Consider the following 19,132-nt stretch of genomic DNA (forward strand, 5'->3'; position numbering starts at 1 on the left):
ACCATTCTAAAACAGTTGATGCTATTTCATTTTTTTTTCTACTCCAAGCTTTCTAAATACTCATGCTGAGACACTGAGATTCTATTTAGTTCGTGAAATTAGTGACATAAAGCTTCGGCTGCCACCCCTATTATCCAGCACGAAGATGCCAAAGCAGAATTGAAACACTATTATATATATTGCATTAAATTGGTTCCCAGCAGGGCATCTTAATTAAGATGTGCTTATTACCTGGGTCCGGATTAAGTGGCATGGACTGTATCTTAGTCTTTAAAGTCAGACAGAAAACAGGGTTATCCAAGGCTCCGATTTACTAATGAAGGCTAATGGCCCATTGCCTTCATGGTACAATGGTGGTAGGGGACTTTTTAATACCCTAGCAGACAGCGTTTTAATTTAATGCTAAGAATGCAATAACCTTATTGCCCTTTCTTAAGTAAATACTTGTAGGACTTTGAGCATTGCCCTCCTAATGAGAAGTTTGAATCAGGCTTCCTTTGACTTTATGCTGTAGCAGTAATATGGTCCTACTGAACCTGGTAAAATGGCATTGTTCTCTGCATGAGCTCTTTATTATCCCCTCCCTCCTCAGTCACTCACAGTATATCCCTGTCTCTTCCCACAAGTTTTTTTTTTTAATTCCTACCTACAATCCCCAGTGGGGCTTGGGGGTGGAAGCAACAAAACTACTTATAGTGTTAAAGCAGAAGCAGCAATTTAATCCCTTGGGTTCAATGCCTGAGCAATTGAGTGCTGACGTTCGGATAACATTTTTATGCTGGATGTGATATATAACAGGATATAAATAGATACTTCAAACATATGGGCTACAATACAATTGTGTCGGTTTTGATATTCTCTATTTTTGTTTTCACGTTGCCATAAAGCCCTAACTCTCTTACCTAATGCCCCGCAGTGGTGAAGGAGGAGATGGCTTATCTTAGTTGACAAGGAAAAGTAGGTGTTAGTGGACAAACTTGCAAGACACTTGCTCACCCAGGTAGATAGATACTCTTTGGTGCATTCTCAGTGACCTGTAAGTAAAATCTTTCTGGACATCTGGGGTTTCTCACTCTTGGATTCTTAGGAATGCCGTATCTGACTTAACTACATAGTGGAGAGCAACGGTTCTAGGAAAACCAGCTTTTCTGAAAGAGCTAGCACAGTTATATAAATATTTGATGACCCAGTTACTGGTGCTGCAGTAATTACACAAGTTGTCATGGTGGTTCCCACTGTCGGTGATATCACTCCAGGTAAGAGCACTGTGCACTTGACTCACAGAGAAGACTAGAAACATAAACACGGCCCTGACACTTGGCAAACCAGTTTCTCTTGAGTTGTGCTCACTTGACAACCAGGACAACAAGGAACCTGAGGAAGCGCATGGTTTAGGCTCTCATTCAGCTACTGGAGTGTCAGAGAATATGCGGCAGTTAATGCTGTGCAGCGCTGTTCCCATTCGATTGTATTACACTATATAAGACTTGGAGCATGACGCGAAGTAATTTAGCAACCGGAATAACAGATATTTGGGGAGAAACTAATTTTAAAGGAGAGCGGATCACAGACACTTACGTTGTTCATAAAAATGTTACCTTATCATGTAATACAGTGCTGAAGATCAAGAAATGGGTGGAGGAAAAACGGTTTGTGGGGAAATGTCCTTCAGTTCCAATGGCACAGAGTCTGTCTTTCATGATAATGTCATCTTGGCCCCAAATGCTAAGAGGAGCGTTCAAAATGAATCCCTTCAACATTCCCTAGTTTTCAAGAACAGGGCAGCTGGACTGGCCTGTTTGTCTTTTAACAAACTCAGCTTCACCATCTGTATTCCAGTATTCTCCTTTGCCTGGTCACCTTCTCCTCTGCCTGGTCACTAATAAAACAGTGTGTAAAATACTGCCAGCAATGTATCAAATACATGCATCATAATGCCAAGACTTGGAAAATGACCAAGGCCGAGTGTAAACTGGTTACGATGCAGGCGTAATTCTCTTCCCTAGACAATGCATCCAGGTGAATCTCAGGCACCAGGCTTCCCATCGTACCCACATTATCAAGAGTGTCTGTCGGGAAAGAGGTTTGTCTCGGGGTGCTTTGCATTCATTGGCTATGCAATTTGCTCTTCAGCGTTAGGCATCCACCCCACTCACAGGTGACACTTGTCACTGTCAGGATCTACTCAGACTAGACAGAACTGTGACACTGATGGGATCCCACATATCCTGCCCTGAGTTGAGTATAGGACTGAGAACTGGAAAAAATCCATACTTCCTTTCCTGACAATCTTTTGCTTTTTTCCCCACCTCTTTTTGCCCTGCAGAGATGCATGTATTTTAGAATTTGATGAATCCTTAGAGTATAAAACTTTCACGTGCTATGTTCTAAAAATATTTTCAACGCACTAATCCTCATACTCCAATTAGTACCCTGATTCATGTCCTAATCATCAATGACCTGGATAACACATTGAGTAGCCTTTCTCTTGATTTTTCTATTTGTCTGATAACAATTTTTTCTGTCAATAAATAGCCACCATTAAAAGAAAGTAAAAACATGTTCAGACTACGATCCAATGTAGAGTAAAATGAACATACATTTAAAAATTTTTAAATGATTGATATGATGCATCAGTATAAAGTACGTCTTTCGCTTTCAGTGTAGTAAGTAAAAAGACACAAGAAACAACAAAGATTTGGCTGGATTTATTTGATTTTTATTTTGTTCGTCGAGTTATCTAACTAACTGAGGACAAGCTATATCTCTCATGTATGCTCTTGGGCATCATAGACTGTGCATTAACTTCGAGATTGGGTCTTGTCACACCTTTATATTTTCAAAAAGACTTCTCTATGACGAGACAGTACTCTAATACCAAAACCTAGACAAAATTACAAGCCAATTAAAAGTATAAGAGGATTTCTTTGTGAGGTATTCCATTATAGGTTTAGCAATGGGAGGTCCACACAAATTATCAGCACAGTTGTAGAAGAGGTGAATCACTTAAAATACTAAAAACTCACATTAGCAAATTGATACTCAGAAAAGGCATATTCTAAGGAAAAATGTAAATCTATATAAGGAGCTTTTTCTGTTTTTTTACAACTGTGTAAGTGCCCTACATTCTGAAAAATCCACACATCTGCATTATTATTACTTAATGCCCATCTTCTTGTGTTTGTCTTCAGTCTGAAAATACACCTACAATACACGGATGCACTGTATACTCCAGTCATTTTTTTTTGAGATATAAACCCCAGATAAGTCTGAAATGATAGCCAGACAGGCCTTTCTCTCACACTTAACTCAGAACTGTCGTCTCTTTCAAATTCAGATAGAGAAGAGGGTTTTGTATTTTAATTCCGAGTAGAATGCCACACTTCTCCTGGCTGAGTTTCTGGCTCTACAGGAGATATCGAGTATAAGTCAGTAGGAGGGAATGATGGCCTGGACATGAATCTGAGCACTCTGTCCATCTTCTCAGGAGCTTATATGGAGGGATCTCTTGTTGATTCAGATTATACACACTCAAGATTTGTTCGTGCCTTCACAGAATTTTGAAATGGAAGATCTAGGATTGGGTGATATTTATGTGTAATTCATAAGGCTCCTTTTATGTAAGTCATTTTTTTTCTCCACTTCATTTAGGTTCTTTCAATCAATATACCTTACTGGTTGCATGGAGAGCAAATGCCTCAACTTTGGATTGTACACTTCATTTCCTATATCTAGGATTTTTTTTTTATGAACAACATCTTTCTGGGGCCCATTAATTCCACTTTTGACACCTTAAAATGAGATAAAAAGTCAGGAAGTTAGTAGTTCCTGCCTAGTCATCCAGTCTTTGAGATGATTGATAGGGCAGAGCTGTTCTCAAGTGCCAGGCAGAGATCAGGTTTGTGCTCCAAAATCAGAGATTGAAAGGGAGAAAGGTCTTTATGATTCATGGGACAGGATGGTAGGTGTTTGGATGAGTATTTGGACATGGTATATGTGGAGGCAAGTGGAATAGGGAGAGATTGTGAAAACATTTAAGGACCAACAGCCTTGAAGATCATTAGACATTTTTAGTTACGTGAAAAAAAAGTATTGATAATATCACAAGACTTTTGTTAATTAAAATAGAATTTATAATCTTACTTGTAAGTTAGAATATATATACATACACACACACATATATATATACATATATATATGTATATTTTTATCAGGAGAGCCACATCTAGAGATCACTGAACATTAATAGTTGTCTGTGTATCCTGTTAGTGTGTGACTGATATGCTCACTTTTTACTATTCAATTACTCTGAAGGTTTCATAGTAAGATATACCCAGTTTTATATAATACTTTCAGGGATTATTCTTTTATTTTCATAGTCAACATCCTGCACAAAAAATCAAATTGAAATATAATACTCTTGACAGTGGGGCAAGATTAAGCATTTAGGAACACAACCAAAGTGTAGAAAAACGTAAAATACAATAGTCTTGGAAATGGTTCATTGAGCAGCAGAGACTGTGATCCCTGGAAGGAGACTGTGTGATGCAAATTTGGACAGAGAATGTTTATTGAAAACTACATTCAGGGATAAGTGATCGTGGGGGATTCGGCAAAGAGAAAAGGAGACAGAAGGTTACAGTGCCGCTGAGTTTTCAGAAAATGCTTCAGGTTTCTCTGAAGTTGAAGTAATTCTTTAGACAGGCTCAAATGTAAACTGATTCTTCAGAGACATTTTACCTCTTCATTAACTAAGTATCACTGTGCCAGATAAATTGACCCATGATAAATATAGATTTGAATAAGTCAAACAGAGTATCGTTATCTGATGGGAAATAGAAGCCTGTGTGCCAAGCAGGGATGGTTCCAACTCTCTTCATAGACTTGGAGACGTAGCAAAGAGGAACATCGGAATATATTAAGAATATTAGTTTCACCAGCTTGCAATCCCACCAACAATGGAGGAGTGTTCCTATTTATCCTCATCCTCACCAGCATCTGATGACACCTGCGACTTTTTTTTTCTTTTTTCTTTTTTTCAGAGCTGGAGACTGAACCCAGGGCCTTGTGCTTGCCAGGCAAGTGCTCTACCACTGAGCTAAATCCCCACCCCCTACACCTGCGATTTTTATTTCAGCCATTTTTACTAGATGGGAGGTGGAATCTCAGGGTTGTTTTAATTTGCATTTCTCTGATGACTAAGGATGCTGAACATTTCTTTAGGTGTTTTGCAGCCATTCAATACTCCTCAGTTGAGAATTCTTTGTTTAGCTCTGTACCCCATATTTAATAGGGTTACTTGGTTCTCTAGACTTCTTGAGTTCTTTTTATATATTGGATATCAGGCCTCTATTAGATGTAGGATTGGTAAAGATCTTTTCCCAATCTGTTGGTTGCTATGTTTTGTCCTATCGACAGTGTCTTTTGCCTTTCCAGAAGCTTTGCAATTTTATGAGATCCCATTTGTCTATTGTTGATCTTAGAGCATAAGCCACTGGTATTTTGTTCAGGAAATTTTGCCAGAGCCCAAGTGTTCGAGGCTCTTCCCCACTTTCTCTTCTATTAGCTTCAGTGTATCTGGTTTTATTTGGAGGTTCATGATCCACATGGATTTGAGCTTTGTACAAGGCGATATGTAACCCCATGAGAAGAAGAGCAATATCAACCAACCAAACCACCCAGAGCTCCCAGGGACTAAACCACCATCTCAAGGGTACACAGGGATGTACATATGCCTCTAGCCACATATGTAGCAGAGGATGGCCTTGTCGGGTGTCAATGGGAGGCGAAGCCCTTGGTTCTGTCAAGGCTCAATGCCAGAGGGAGGAGGTGGGAGGGAGTGGGTGGGTGGGTGGCGGACAATTCTCATAGGGAGAGGTAACAGATTTCTGGAGGGGAAACCAGGAAAGGGGATAACATTTGGAATGTAAATAAAAGATATCCAATTAAAAAAGGAAAAAATTGAAATTGACAATTACCAAAAATATAAACAATGGATTGATTTGCATTCTTCTATATGCTGACCACCTGGTAAACCAGCACTATTTGATGAAAATGCTGTCTTTTTCTTACCGGATGGTTTTAGCTCCTTTGTCAAAGATCAAATGACCATAGGTGTGTGCGTTCATTTCTGGGTCTTCAGTTCTATTCCACTGATCTACTTGCCTGCCTCTGTACAAATATCATACAGTTTTTATCACTATTGCTCTGTAATATAGCTTGAGGTTAGGGATGGCACTTCCCCCAGAAGTTCTTTTTTGTTGAGAATAGATTTTGTTATCCTGGGTTTTTGTTATTCCAAATGAATTTACAAATTGCTCTTTCTAACTCAATGAACAATTGAGTTGGAATTTTGATGGGGATTTCATTGAATTTATAGATTGCTTTCACCAAGATGCCAATCCATTAGCATGGGAGATATTTCTATCTTCTGAGATCTTCCTTGGTTTCTTTCTTCAGAGTCTTGAAGTTCTGATCATAGAGATCTTTCACTTGCTTGGAGTCAAACCGAGGTATTTTATATTACTTGTGACTATTGTGAAGAGTGTTGTTTCCCACTCTGGAAATCAGTCTGGCAGTTCCTCAGAAAACTGGACACAGTACTGAGGACCCAGCTATAGCACTCCAGGGAATGTACCCAAAAGATGATCTAACATATAACATGGACACGTGCTCTACTTTGCTCATGACAGCCATATTTATACTAGCCAGAAGCTGGAGAGAACTCAGATGTCCTTCAACAGAGAAATGGATACAGAGAATGTGGCACATTTACACAGTGAAGTACTACTTAGTCATTAAAAACTATGTCTTCATGAAATTTTTAGGCGAATGGATGGAACCAGAAAATATCATCCTGGTTGAGGTAACCCAATCATAAAAAAATATGGTATGCACTCACTGATAAGTGTCTATTAGTCCAAAAGCTCGAATTACCCAAGATACAATCCACAGACCACATGAAGCTCAAGAAGAAGAACAATCAAAGTGTAGATGCTTCAGTCCTTCTTGGAAGGGGGACAAAAATATTCATAGGAGGATATTTGGGGACAACATTTAGAACAGAGACTGAAGGAAAGGCCGTCCAAAGACTCCCCCATCTAGGGATCCTTATACAGCCATCAAACCCAGATGTAAAGAAGTGCATGATGACAGGAGCCTGATATAGCTGTCTCCTGGGAGGCTCTATCAGAGGCTGACAAATACAGAGACGGATGTTTGTAGCCAAGCATTGGGCTGAGAACAGGGTTCCCAATGGAGGAGTTAGAGAAATGACTGAAGGAGCTGAAGGGATTTGAAACCCCACAGGAAGTACAACAATACCAACCAACCAGACATCCCAGAGCTCCCAGGGACTAAATCCCCACCCAAAGAGTAAACATGGAGTGACTCATGTCTCCAGATTCATATGTAGCAAAAGATAGCCTTGTAGGGCATCAGTTGGAGGAGAGGCCCCTGGGCCTGTGATCACTCAATGCCTCAGTGAAATGGAATGCCAGGGCAGGAAGGCGGGAGGAAGTGCTTACATGGGTAGGCAACAACTTCATAGAAGCAGGGGAAGGTGAATGGAATGGGGGTGGCTTGAAGGGAAACCAGGAAATGAGATACTATTTGAAATGTAAATAACGAAAATATCCATTAAAAGAAAAGAAAGAATATTGAGTTTCAAACATGTAAGTATACATGTTTCCCCAATACATCCTCATCATTTTATTTATTTTTGTTGTTGTTTGTATGTAGGTGTCACATGTGTGGAATTGTCCATAGATCCCAGAAGACACTGAGAGATCCAGAAGACATTGAGGGATTCCCTGAAGTTGGAGTTATAGGTAGTTGTGATCATCCTGAGGTAGGTACTTGGATCTGAACTTCAGTCCTCTGGAAGCGCTGTGAGTGCTTTTATCTACTTCTGTGTCTCTTTAGCCCCCTGTGAATATATTATTGAAGTGGAAACTGACAGGTAGTTTTGGGGAGATAAATCAGTTTGTAAAATACTTATTGAACAATCTTGAGAACTCGAGTTCAGATCCCTGTCATTCACGAATAAAGACAGGTTGGATAGTAGGCACTTGTAACCTCAACCAGCACTAGGTAGGCTGGTGAATGTAGAACTTGAGGTTTTCTGGCCATCCAACCTAGCAAAATTGATGAGAGTCATTTCAAGGAGAGACCCTACCTTAAAAAAATGTAGAACACCATAAAAAGTACTGAACACTAACCACCCTCTTCCATACGCATCCATACACACAGAAAATGCAGACGTGTGCAGCTACTTCAGTACATGAGTATATTACATACAGAACAAATTTGAGTATGGCTGTCGATCTTCCCAAACACTTGTCTTTTGCTAATTATGAAAATTCCAAGTTTTCTAGCTTTATTAAAAGAAATGTTACATTATCATTATTCCCAGCTATTCTTCAATGCAATAGAACTAAGGATTTATGTGTTCTTAGAAAACTAAGCATACATTCATCTACCTATTCCCATTTTAAAATGGTGAATAAGTGACCATTCCAGAATTTGTTCTATCAGGATCTGATGAGTCTAGGTCTGAACTAAGAGGGGAAGCACTGTTGAATTCTTTATCCAGGTGACAAGCAATGACCTAAAAAAAGACTACGTCATGACTATAAGCTTTTGTTTTATCAATTTTCATAGTGATATGTTAAGACAAAAGTGGATGTTGATTTTATAATGCAATGTTTAAGTAGTGAGAAGGACTGATGCTTCTTTGAGTATGAACTGATTCCAGCTTATCCAGACAGCATACATATATAGTGACATAGAATGTTTTAGAAGATCCTTCTGAGTAGCTCTGTTCACAATTAGGACCAGATAATACTGTATCATGGGGTCCATTATCTGTAAGGTCAGGCATTAAGCAGTACCCATCAAGTCACTGGAAGCTATCCATCCCCAGGATTCATGACTAACAACGATGTCTCTAAGTATAGTATACTGTATACTACACATTGTACACACATGCCCAAATTCCTCTACACTATATAAATTTTACTGTTTCCTTTACATTATTATTTGAATGTATTTTTTTCTGAATGTAATGGTTTCAGAGATATAATCTGGATAATCTCAGGCAAATGGCTCAAGCTGGGTACACTTATCAGACCCCACTGTGTATTATCATGTGGAGGGAAATAATATGCAACAGAATTGTCTAGAAAGAGTTTTCTCTATCATGTGAAACTAAATTCTAATTTCTTCAAGACAATTCTATCGTGATAAACTGCAATAAAAATGTGAATTCATTATATTTTTAAACAAATCTGATAAAAGATGTTTCACTAAAACTTGACCATATATGAAATGGATTTTTTTTCTGGTAATAAGACCATGAAATTAATCTAAGCCAAATGGAAAAACATTTGAAAATTCTTAAGAGAATAGTCTTAACAAATAAGTTCACTCAAATACCACATGTGCAACATAAAATTAAATGTCTAGTGACTTATAATTACATTTTCAGTTGCTGTCTCAAAAATATACTTGCATATTTATCCGATCTTCTCATTTGTTTCAGTAAATTAAGATTGACTCCAGGGCGCAAAGCTAGCACTGTGCTCTCGATGTGCAGACATTCTAAATATAGTAATGCAAGCTAACTGAAAATTTACTAGTGAGAGAAAAACTAGGTTAAGTATTATTCCTCCTTACAAAAATTGATTATTGCACTCATGTATATTTGGATCCTACTATGGGCTAGACACCTGTTAAGTTCGATGGGACAAAATTCAACAATACTCTGCAGTGATATAAGACTTGAGGGACATGGGTTGATTACCAATTGACGCACATGACATAAATAGTTGTCATCACCTTCACCATCGTCCTCATCACCAAATGCTGACTGTGACACCTTAGGCTCAGTGTGTGTGAATTCATTTAGCTGACCAGTCACATTATGCGTTCTGTGAACAATGTAAGGGTATTAGCCTTTAAGAGATAGAGTCAGGCAGTCAGAAGGTCACTCACTCATTATGGCTCTTTGATATTTTACCTACCCCTCCTTCTAGTTTGGTTAGATCTGCTTTGTGTCTGCCATCATGTGAACAAGCATCAACCTGATCCTCCAGGCATCACAGGCATCTTTTTATCACTACCAATTACCCATAATAATGCCTTGTGACACACCAAAATCACAAAGCAAAAAAAGAAAAAAAAACCAGCCTTTACTCCCTTAGAAACTTGGTCAAAATAATGCAAAAGAAACCAATAAAATAGACACTGAGTTTTTCCTGTAGTGAATTATATAGAAATAGCACATGAGATCTGATTTGTTTTATATGTTTAAGAGAACGCATGGTGATCTATAAATACAGAGGCAGAAATTACATTCTAACTCTGGACATTATGTCCTTAACTGTCATTCTAATCACTGGAAAAATGCTTTTCCTCTATAACTGCTATTTAGTTCATATATGGACAAGTGTGTGATTTATTCTTTCTCAAATAGCATAGCAGTATGTTGCATTGTATAATATTTTTAGATTTTATAAAAAAATAGCCTTTATTTCCATATTTCATATTGTTCTCAGATGGCATTTCATGTAAATGCAAAATAAGGCATCCTGAGAAGCATTATTAATCTAAAAAGAAAGAGAAAAGGTCCAAAGGAAAAACATTTTCAAGGTCACAGAACTGGCAACTACAAAATTTAGATTTGGAAGCCTGACACCTGATTCCAAGAGCTGACTTTATTAAGTATCTCTCACAAGAGAGCGTGGTGCTGGTGAAATATAGCCCCAAACAAACTCATGTTTGCAATGATATACTTTTTCTCTGCTTCATAAAATGCTTGTAACACTCATGGACACGGCAGTGAACAACAGGCAATGGGAGACATCCAAGAGCACTTACGAAAACCTTGCAGTCCACTGTCCCTTGTGAATAAGCGAATCACATGGCAAAGGAATGAAATACCTGCAAACATTCTCATGGGACATCCTTCCTCTTCTTACCTTAGTAAATTTCAAGGCCTTGCATTTAGAAAATCTATTTGTTCCACAGGCTTTGTTCTCTTATAAATATGTTGCTTTAAATATTTTTGAAGGGTCATTTACAAACTTTGTACATGCTACAGGCCCTTATTTTATTTATATCTTCACAACGCTGAAGAGAGGGGGACATGTCTTTCTTTGTGGTCCATGAGGTTATAGTTCATGGGATAACTCTTATGGACAGGTAATTAAATATAAGAGTGTTTCTTCGTGCCTCATCCCAGGAACATTATAGGCACATTCTATGTTCAGCTAGCATCAACTACACTGAAATGAAGCAGAATTCATGTAACACAGCATATAAATTTACATAGCTTATATCCGATCAATTATTTTTGCTTCTCAATAGAACTAAGATATTGGTCAGAAAAGCCTATTTCTCCATTACGATGGATATTCTCTTTTATGGAAATATCTCTTAGGTAGACCATGCTTCAATCCTAAATCATGTAATCACTAAGTAAGAGGGTAACCAATCCCCTTGTCTAGAGGAGCTACAGAGTGTATGCTTATGTATTCTTTACCTTCAAGATCTGATTCCAATGGTTATGCTATTGACGTTCATACTGTTGTCTTATTAGAAATGGGTTGGAAAACCAACTTCTGAGATTTTCAAGGAAAGAAAACTTGAAGCTCCCTACTTCGTGGCTTCTGTAGATTCAAAACAGGCAACCACCATCACATTTCTCCTGTGTTTCTAGTTCTGTTCTGCACATGGCACCATATGCTCAATTTTCTAAACTGTCTTATTCAGTTAAGGTATTATAGATTAAATACAAAGCATAGTAATTACTATTTGAGCCCTTAGAAGGAAATACTAAATGTGCTTTGTGTTTTAACACATGAAAAAGAATGAGTATATTGACAACAATATTTCAGAATACAGGGAGGAAAAGAAAGTCTTCATGCTTGTTTCTCACTGCATTATTTCTCTTCTCTTGTTGTAGCATTCCAGTCCTTCTGTCAACCTCTGTTGAAGTGTCTGTCCCCGTCAATTATCCGTCATTGCTTAATGCCATTCTTAAAAAGACTTACAAACTTTCTGAGTGACACTGTAACTTCAATCAATATGCATTCCTGCCACAGTGGAAATTATTTTTGAAAATCTCTGCATCCTTCCTAGACTCTTGAGATCTTAATTGCCTAGAGTGTCACTCGGGCTCCACTCATTCTGCATGTGGTTTTATTTGAAAGGAGCCTGTGTGAGCATAAGGTGCTTTTCATTCAAAAGACAGTTATACAAGTTGTAAAGCCTTGTCAGGCACACAGTGTGGGACATTGTGGTATGTTAGAAGATGGTCTAGCCTTACTGTGAGCTGTGATACAGAATCTCGCAGTATTTACTGAACTTTTTGTCTAAAGGCAAATATATTTATACTCATGAATTTGACTTCTACAAGCCCTGAAAAACCAGGCAGTTCATATCAACAGTGGAGATGCTGACTTGAAAATTTCAATACTGAAACTCTTACTGTTTATCTTGCAAGAGATTCAGATGATTAAGTGGAAGTGAACTTCTTGGATCAGACATTGAAAGCATTTGATCAATGTCCTCTGTTGGTCTCTGTCTCTGGAAAATAAAATTAAAGTGTGTGGTCTTATTCCTGATAAACTTCATGATAGGACACCTGTGTAAAATAGTAGCATGGAAAAGGAATCCAAGCTCTGATATCCTAATTAAAAATATTCTGTTTGTAGTCTGCAGGGGTCATATTTTGATTTTTCTTTCTGACTGGCTCTCTCATTCATGGTTCCTTCTCTTTTCCACTGGCTATTCCACCTGTTATTTCATCCCTCCACCTATCTCTGCCTGAACCCTACTTCCCTGCCCTCTCCCTTTCCTCCGTTTATATACGAGTCTTTAAACAGAAGGAGAACATTGACAAGGTATCATGATGTCCACTTCCTAGTGCTAGAGAGTGGCAACGACTTTTTAAAGACACTGTTGAAGGAATATATCATGTGAATCCTAAGTGTTTATCACCACACTATTGTTGTCAACAAAGAACTGATATGATATATAGGTTCATGTTTACATTTTCCCTAAAAGTTGAGTCAGAGTAGTGTAGAATTTACCCAAGTTTACTCAGCAAGAGAATTGGGAGCTAGGATGTCAGTCCTTTCAGTGCTCATTGGCAGCAAGTTCTCTGTCTGCAGCAGCAGCCCTACCCAGCTATACTATACTATCCATTTCCTTGATGAAATGACACTAAGCCTGCAGTTTTGTTTCCCTCTTAGGGAAGGGCTGACTCCATATCTAATAGCTGCTATTAACATTCTTATACAAGGTCCTTTTAAAATGTAGGAGTAGCTTTGAGATTAATTTCTTTTAAAGCAAAGTTGAACCAGCTTTTCTATTGATGCTATGAAGAGGAAAATAGTCTTGCCCAAGGTCGATAAAGAATTGAAAAGTGAGGTTAATAATAAAAGCAGCATTAGAAGCAGTTTCAGTGGTGATATGTCATGTTCGAACCTATAAAATAAATAGCAATTATCACATTAGAAAAATGAGTCTCAGAGAATGGGAACTATTGCTGACAACTCCATCTACACTCTTCTCTCTTCTGGCCTGCTCACTTTGTGTCTCTTGTTGAATAAATCAATCTATGGTACTTCCCAGCCCTGTGTTTAAAATAAAAGCTGTATTTTTCTGTGAAACTCAATAACTGGAAATAAATCCATGCCATTAGAAAAGATTATCCCTATATATTGCCTTAACATATTAGCAAATGTTTTCTCTATTATACTTTGTACATGAAAATAATTATTTGCTCATTTCTATATCTGAAATAATAAACTTGCAACAATAGTATTTGATAATAGCTATGGCATTTTATATATGCACTATTTTATGTTATCATTATGTTATTTATACATTTTTATGATCTTTTAAATTATTGATAGTCTTACAAGTTAGTTATCATTATTGCCATTTTAACATATCTCAGTGGGAGTTTGAGAAGGCATCATAAAATTCGGCTCCACGGCACTAGAGAATGGCAAAGGCAGTAGTTGTAACGCATTTTTGAAAGGATATTTTATTTTAATTCTTAAGTGTTTATTACCACCCTACTGTTGTCAACAGAATATCCAAATATAAATGATGACACCAAAGACAGAAGTTTGTCATATATCTTTCCAAAGCTCTTTTGAAGATAACAGTCTTGAATTTTCATTGTCATATATATGTATGTACATTTCAATGTAGCAATTATGTTTAAGTCATTTCTGAGTCATTTATGTCAAGTATACATTTAAGACTGATAGTTGTGTGCATTAGGATTCTTGCTTTTATATCAGAAGTGAGATGTAATGCTGTATTCTAACTGAACTAGTTGTATTATTCTCCGTCATGTAGAGTCAACGTCTCTGACCAAGTCTTTCTCCTCTGGATACATTAGACATCACTGTCCAATCCCATGCAATTTTCTTCTCTAATATGAAATCACAAACATCTCTGTGTCTCTACATATGTGTCCATGGTGATAAGATGATTTGTTATCAATCAGTGCAAGATGATTAGTAGGACATAAAAGCAAGTTTACCAAATAAATGCAATCACTTCTCCTGGGTAAATAAGAGAGGGTGAAAGGGAAATCTGGTTACTGGACACATCTTATGTAATGCATATGTCTATTTTTTATTTATAGATATCAAAGGCTTTATGTTTACCTAAGAAAACCTTGAAGGCACTAAAGCAATCACATTTAGAATACTTGAAGAGGAAGCTTTTCAAAAGAGTACTGAAGAATTGTCACATCTAAAGCACTAGTCCTCAAAGTGTAAACCCAGACAACAGCAGCTGCACTCCATTTTTAACTGTTCCATCCAAAATGTCTTATTGCATTAAAGATGTACTAAGTCGGAGACTCTGGGATCTGGACCAAAACCACACTTACTTAATACTGACAGGTAATACACATGCACATATCCAAGAACAAAATTTTGGTTTCAATGCTTTTCACACGCACACATACTCTAATTCACGTGAGGATTAATGACTATTAGAAAGAGTTTCCAGGCATTGATTGATTGAATGGTTGATTTTGCTTCACTGTCATGTGTTCCTCAGTGAATTTAATGAGCAGAGTCGAGACCTAAATGATCCAGGTGTTGGCACTAAGACTTCTGCGGAGTAGTACTCAAATTCAAATTATGTCTCAATTTGCATTAACTCTGAACATCTCTCAGACTCTACTCTATTCATTTGTTTGTTTGTTTATATAAGTTATTCTTTAAAAATTCTTTCAGTTGTGGTCATGATTGCCTTTTATCCTTGCACTTGGGAGACAGAGGCAGACAGATTTCTGAAAGTTCATAGCCAGTCTAATCTAATCCTGCACATCCAGAGCTGTTACACAGAGAAACTATGTCTCCAAAAAGCAAAAACAAACACAGAAAAAAATTAAATGCTCAGGTTTGAGTTTTACATTAGGTAAAAAAAAATGTGTTTTGCATGAACATTTGGGAGACATGAGGCAGGTGCTATCCTTCATGTTCAGAAGAGGAAACCGAGGCATGGGCATGGTATATAATTTTTGGAAACACTCATAGCTAAGATGATCTCTGATTACTCATCTTAGGAGACTGTGTTCTTTGACAACAAACTGAACCCACAGCAGGCACACAACTCTCTTTGGTTGTTTTCTTCTTCCTTGAAACTTAAAGGTTCATTTCTATAATGACGCTCTTGCCCATTACAGCAGAGTAACATCAGGCTCATTCCCTATGGTACTGATTTTTAGAAGTTTGACATACTGTTTTTCAGGAAGAGAGTAGTCTTTTAAAAAGGTTTTGTTGTCTTTGAATTATTCCATGTGTGCATGTGGGGGAATTTTCAAGTACGTGCGTGCCATGGTGTGCATATGGAGGTCAGAGTTCAATCTTGTAGGAGTCAGTCTTTTTTTTCCACCTTGTGGGTCCCAGGGATCAAACACAGGTCATCTGGCTTATTGACAAGTGTCTTTACCCACTGGTCAATCTTTTCTATCCACGGGAGGAATTTTCTCTTTGAAGAATGACAATAGAGGACAGAGAATGTTGTTTTATGCAACCAAACATAATGTTTCTAGATTTCATGTCTAGGCTAAGGTAAAAGCTTGGTTGGAGTCAGTTCATTGTATTTTGCCTTCTATATTGACTGTGGTTTCTCACCCCCATACAAGTGTTTATTTATGTTTATTTTCTTACAGAGAACATCACAAAAAGTTAGAGCTCTGAAACAGCTTTAACATGAGCAGCAATATGTAATTCTATTTGAAAACCAATCTGGTTTTGATAACACTTCTTACTATCCCATTGATAGAAATAACCACAGCACGGGGAAGTATTTTCTTCTTTGCCCCAGTGGACCCTTTTATATGTGATCTAAAGGTGACTTTGGTACTTTCTCACTGAAGGACTAGATCCGGCCTTCAAAAGAATTATTTTGAGTAGTATTTGAAAGAGCCTAGAAAAAAAAAGGAACTATATATTCGTAGGAAAAATAATCATGAATTATTGAGTGTTTACAGCATTCCGTGTGCCCCGCCATGCATTTGCTACACAAATCTAACCTGATCCTCACAAACCACTATAAGGAATGACTCTTGTTATTTCCATATACCTTAAGTCAACTAATTTCCCGATGGCTTTTCAGTGATTAAAAGCATGAAACTAGGAACTTTGCCTTCAAATGTGAGCTAGAGGGCTCCTTGCAGATGTCATGGTTTAGAGGAAAAATGAACCAGGAACAGTGAGAATGAAAATCTGGTTCAACCTGACTTAGTCTGCCAGGCTGGTCTCAAGGGTCTGGTGCCAGGCGGCTTATTGTCAGCATACTTAAACATAATAAAAGTCACGGAAAAGTTTCCAGGTGACAGTCATTTGAATTCCGAGTGTACAATCCAGCATAAGGTGTGTCTACATAGAAACTCCTTTCCCTTTATAAACTACGTGTGACCTTGAAGATGACTTTTATAGCATAGTACCTAGCATCTGGTGTGGCCTCTGACTGACACAACACTGAGGTCAGAAGACTTAGAAGGAACAGGTCATACCACCCCTAAGGACCGGTTCTATTAACAGGGATTGAAAGTTCACGTTCTAGGGAGGGAGAGTCTGGGATAAACCTTCTGGGAGGATTTGGGTGAGATCTGATTCTACAGATAGCAAAAGGTGAGTGAAGTCTGCCTTTACAGTGAGCAGGAGGATGTCACCCAGTTGTTAACAATATCTGTTCCTTTTCCTAAGTTAAATGTAGCTGTTTTATCTCCTCCATTGAGCTGACACCCCTGCATAAAACATCCCTGGTTTCCCTCACAATCTGTGAGTGAGTACAAGGCTCTTTGTGACCCTAACACTGAACCTTTAGACTCTGCACTATTTAATACTGTTGTCTACAGACTTTTCTGCGATTCTCCTGTTTCCCTTCACTTACTTAGCAAAAATACGCATCCTAAGGTGCAACTGATGAACGTGCTGGGATTATTCCGAGGATTTGCATGATTATTTCACATCTTCAAGAAACTCATTGGATTTAATGTATTTAGAATTTTCCTCCTATCTCACTGCAGCCAAAGCATAAGTTATAGTTGATGATGAATACATTTGTAAAATTAACGTGTATGTATGTACAAGAAGCAAGGAGAAATCCTACATGAACTGAGCCAAGCTGGGGATAGCAGACATTATCATTTTCCTCTGAAATATTTGCTAATAAGAGGTTTCAGCACAGACTTTGTCCCTCCAGAATCACTGGGCTTCTGTTTCTCAACAACGGAATCCCGAACATATTTATAAGTTAGAAATACAAATTGCCTTTCCCTCTTTATTTATGGTAAGGCGCTATGGTTTAATGAGCCTCATGACTTTGGTGGTTCCCTGCTTCTGCGACCAGGAAGGGAGATTCAGTCAGAGGATGAGGGAACTGCCTCAGCCAGCGATGGCTCAAGTTGTAACATTAGTGGTTCTTGAACCCAGAGCTCAGGGGGCTGTTCAGTGGAGGCAGCGCTGGCCTGAAAGAAGCACCATACGAGGCCAAGGCATAAGCGGAGCTTGATTGGGGCAGAGCTGGGCTGAGAAGCAACAGCGAGATGAGAGGTATAGCTGGAGGGCCTCTCGGTTCTGCCAGGAGATGTTCGCCAAAGGCCAGTCCTCGGCACCCTACAACACCACCCAGTTCCTTATGAATGATCGTGACCTCGAGGAGCCTAACCTCGACGTGTTCCGTGAGCCATCCCATGCAGACTCCTGTGGGGATAACGAAGCAGGGGATAGTGCTGGGCAGGGCCGAGTCCATGGGGAATTTCAGCAGAGGGACTTCTCTGAGGCCTGCGAGCGGTACCACACTGAGAGCCTTCAGGGCCACAGCAAAGAGGAGCTGGTGTGAGACTACTTGGATCTAGAGATCCAGTTGAATCTAGAGATCCAGTCTAATCTAGAGATCAGTCTATCTCAGGCTGAGCAGAAAACTCAGAGGGTTCAGCAGCTGCAGGGACGCCCCAGCAGGCATCCCTGCCAACAGGTAGAAAAGCCGAGGTGGAGAGGCTCCAAATTGAAAACCAGCAACTTAGGCGGGTGAACGAGATGTGGAACCGAGAGTGCAGCTACTGTGACCAGGAGAAGACAACCACAGAAGGGACCCCTCGGCCCAAGGACGAGGCCCCACTTCAGACCCACTCAGGCCAGCTGGGTCACAGGGAGGCAGGTGATAGATGAAAGCTACTCCCAGCATACCTGTCTCCACTGAGAACTGCTAAGACAAGCTCAGAGTTTCCTCTGCCATTTTCACTGTTGGGTCTTTAATGTCATCTTACTTTTTACAGAGCAGTTAAATGGCCTTGTGAGAAAAATAAGTAAGTATGGTTCTCCAAAATGAATTCACTGCACAATTTACCCCCAAGGATGATGCTAAGAGGTGAGTTTCTTAATTATTATCTGAATAAAGACAATGTTATATATGCAAAAGTGGGTTGGAGAAAGGCTAGAAGCCCTCAATCCTACTCTGAAAACTGTAAGAAATGTTGAGCGTTGGAGAAATAATCTTTGCCTGTTATTGGTTATCCAATACCAGAGAGTCAGCTCAGAAAACATATATTCCAGTAACATTCTGCCAACTAAACAGGTTGTATCAC

The 19,132-nt window shown here is 38.7% G+C and overlaps 1 pseudogene; it reads left to right on the top strand.

The window, feature by feature from the left end:
• Window positions 1-1,494: 1,494 nt before the first annotated feature.
• Window positions 1,495-18,716, top strand: Hexim2-ps2 (HEXIM P-TEFb complex subunit 2, pseudogene 2; annotated as a pseudogene).
• Window positions 18,717-19,132: the final 416 nt, after the last annotated feature.

This window comes from Rattus norvegicus, chromosome 19 (genome assembly GCF_036323735.1).
Source record: "Rattus norvegicus strain BN/NHsdMcwi chromosome 19, GRCr8, whole genome shotgun sequence".
Classification (NCBI taxonomy): Eukaryota; Metazoa; Chordata; class Mammalia; order Rodentia; family Muridae; genus Rattus; species Rattus norvegicus.